Source organism: Helianthus annuus, chromosome 6 (assembly GCF_002127325.2).
Source record: "Helianthus annuus cultivar XRQ/B chromosome 6, HanXRQr2.0-SUNRISE, whole genome shotgun sequence".
NCBI classification, from domain to species: domain Eukaryota; kingdom Viridiplantae; phylum Streptophyta; class Magnoliopsida; order Asterales; family Asteraceae; genus Helianthus; species Helianthus annuus.
Window position 1 is genome coordinate 32022685 of NC_035438.2, and position 3896 is coordinate 32026580.

The window sequence follows — 3896 nt, forward strand, 5'->3', positions numbered from 1 at the left end:
TTCCATAATTTATTTCCTAACACTTTGAATTTTGATGTCAGCAGAACACTTCTGTGGCTGAATCAGTGGCATAGCTCTGATACCACCTTCTGTCACAGCCCCCGATCCCTAGTTTCCGGGGAACGGGCGGTCGTGAGCCAGTTTTGGTGGTATCACGTTTATTTATTCAATTTGGCAGCGGAAATTTTCATCAGGACCGTAGTTAGGAAATGTTAAATCAGAGTAAACCACCTCGTTTAATAATATTAAAAATATGGGTAAAACCCAAGTTTTCAATACAAACGTTTCATATGAATAAATCCTATTTATTTATTTAAAAACATCTCTTTTATTCTTAGGTAACTTTATTGCCACTTTTCCAAGCCTTTAGTGCTGTCCAGCTGGCTTTTATTTGGCTTTCACATATTGTTACCTGAAACACGTTTTAAAAACATTTTGTCAGTGGGAAATACTGGTGAGTGAATCCCAGTTTAATCAAGTTTAAGTAAAAACCAATTTGCAGTATTGAGGGCACATCCGCAATTACATTTGTATCCAAGACATCACAATTAACATCAGTGGTACGGTCATACTCAACTTATGGGATGTTACCACGCCAGTAACCAATTTTGTATACAAAACCCCAACATACCCACTATAATTGTATTCTTTACAAATACTCAATAACTGCTTTGTATATATTTAATTAAGTGAGGTTTTGTAAAAACAGTAACAAAAAGGTTTACAAAAAGTGAATCAACTCACATTGTTGTCTTAGGTTATTCTTTAGGGTTTCTTGGTGAATATCTATAAATTACACAAATGCACGTGTGTTAGTATAATAACCCTTTTTAACATTAGTAATACCCTCCCCGAGACGGAATTCCAACGACTACGTCGGGCAGAACCACGACAACCTTTACGGAACCCTAGATCAATCGGGCAGCGTATCTAATACGTCTCCAGGGGTTATAATACTTACATCGTAGCAGAACCTCGCTATTTTAGGGGGTATAATGCCCGGGTATAGTAACGCCACTATAGAAATTTAGAAAGAAAGAAAGGAAGTTGAACGACGGACTGAAGGCCCGACGCGTGCTATTTATAGGGCTGAAATCGGACTTCCTCGCGACCCACGTGGGATATGGGCAGGGCTTACGCGGCCCGCATTGACTCCGGTCAACTGCGTAGCTTGGCCCGGTCATCGTATAGCTCCGCCGTGTGTTGGGCCACGTGGCGGCCCAGGGCTGCGCCACCATTCAGGACACTCGCGGCCCGCATGGACTTAAGCGAGATCATACGCGGCCCGCATCAACTAACGTTTTAAACGGAGTCCAATTACATCCTAATGCGGCCCGCGTTAAGTTGAGTGAGGTCAATGCGGCCCGCCTCAACTTAATAATTATTGTTTTTAATTTATTTTATATGTTATATTGTATTTTGGGCTCGGTTTTCACATACGGGGTGCATATAAAGACATATTGGGATATTTTAAGATATATTGGGGTGCCAGAAATATTATGAGGGTGTCGGTTTTACCGAGGGTTGTTATAAAAAGTCTCACCTTGGAAAGGTGTAGCACGTTTTGGGAAGCGTGGAAAGTTAAACCCACGATACATTGGACCGTTCAAAATCCTAGAGAGGATTGGTCTTGTAGATTACAAGTTGGATCTACCCACAGAACTAAATGGCGTTCATGATACATTTCATGTATCTAATCTGAAAAGGAGTCCAACTCAAGAAACAGTTGTCATTCCTGCCGATGAAGTCCACATTGACGACACACTCCACTTTACCGAAGAACCTGTTGAGGTTACTTATTGGAAGGTTAACAAGACACGTAGGAGTAGTGTTAAACTCGTCAAGGTTCAATGGAACGCGCGACACGGCTCAGAATTCACTTGGGAGCGTGAGGATCGCATGAAGGCAAAATACCCGCATTTGTTCCCCAACTCCCCTACAGCTAGTAGCAGAACTAAAATTTCGGGATGAAATTTTCTTAACAGGGGGAGAATGTGACAACCGTCAAAAATCCAGGTATTCGTACAATTAATTAATCTTGATTAGTGCTTAATGACTGTGCTGAATTATACTTAACTACTTTCTGATTACTGCATCATACTTACATGTGCATTACATATTGCATAATGTCACATCATTATTACATGCAAACCATATTGACATAAATGATGCACAAAACACAGTTAGCATAGTTAGCGGATAACTCAAGAAAATGCCGACAGAACTCAGCATATAGACAGACAGTATTTTGAGACCCAGTAAGGGCCAGAGACTAAGTACTACACTAGTATGGTGTGTAGGGAAGTAAGGACCACAAAACTGCATTCCTAAGAGATAGTTTAAGTGCCGGAAAATGCCTAAAACCCACATAAAGTGCTGAATTCAGCATAAATCAGCAAAAATCAGCATTTTAACAAGCTAGTATCATGCAAAAATATGACTAAATGGTCCTGAATGCTTTCCTAAGTGTCGGGAATTAAATGTGTCACAAAAGGTAACATAAAGAACACTAAACGGTATAGTTTGACACTTTAACGAACCGGTATCTAACCGAAATATCAAAATTATACTAGAAGCATTGTTTTAACATTTCTGAGCTAGTTATGATCCCCGAACACCCTAACACACTATATAACACATAATACACATAACGCCTAACTATTATACTTAGAATCTAACCATTTATCTTAACTTACCATCACCACACAACCAATACCCCCCCCCCTAACTTGACGGTCACAAGGGTGGACCCACCCTTGATCTTACTTGATTTCATTTGATATGTTAAGAGATTTGGTCTTGTACTTAGAGGACACATTATCCATTGGTTAAACACTTAAAATGGTTATACGATGATCATGAGCTCATATCTTTCACACACTTCACACACACTTACTCTCTCCCTCCTTCTCCCTCCCTTACGGCCGTGAGCCACCACCGACACCACCATCATCTTCAATTCACTTTCATCCATTCCAAGTTGATCACAAGGTGTTAGAAGCAAGATTAAGAAGCTTGGAGCTCTTGGAGATTGAAGGACCACTTCCATTTGCTTTTATCCATCACATTTACCATCTTCATCTTCTTTGGTTCTTCCCTAGCCCTTGTGCTAGTAGTAAGCTTCTTGTCACTTGAATTTACTTCTTATTTAGTTGGTTAAAAGATGATATGTGAAGAAAATCATGAAGAACACTAATAAACAAGAAGATAACTCTTAACATAAAGCTCACTAACATAAGAATATATGTTGTTTTAGTATATGTGCGGTACTTGATGATTGATTGATTGTTTGTGTTTATGATGTTAGACATCATATGAAACCTACTAGATTGTGATTAAACACATGATCTAGTAAGTTAAGATGGTGATCTTGTGAAAGACCAAGATGATCATACTTTATGAATACATGAACTTGAATAATAAAAATTGTTTTTATATGTGATGATGATTTAAACACAATACAAGTCTTGTAAGCGAAAGATTTCCAAGATAGTTTTCTCAAGAAACTAACTTAAGTAACAAGATTTATATAAACTTGGTTCTTACACAAACCAAACTTATTTTTAATGATTAAACAAGTGAAGAAACACTTGTGTACCAAAAAGATTTCATAAAGAAGCATTTTTTAGGAAATATGTTTGGAAGTTGTAAACACCCAACTTCTTTAAAAATGAAGTTTTTAAGGAAGTAAATACATTCTAAAGGGTAACTAAACCTACTAAACACACTACCAAGTTACTACAAGTTTTTATGGAAGTTCAAGTTCATGTTGTTGTGTAAATTGCATGATTTTGGCACTTGGTAAGTGTTGATTGAGTTGTTGATTGTTTGTGATGATTTTAAAAATAAAATGATATGCTTTGATAGCATGGACACCTCCATTTTTAGGGGAAACT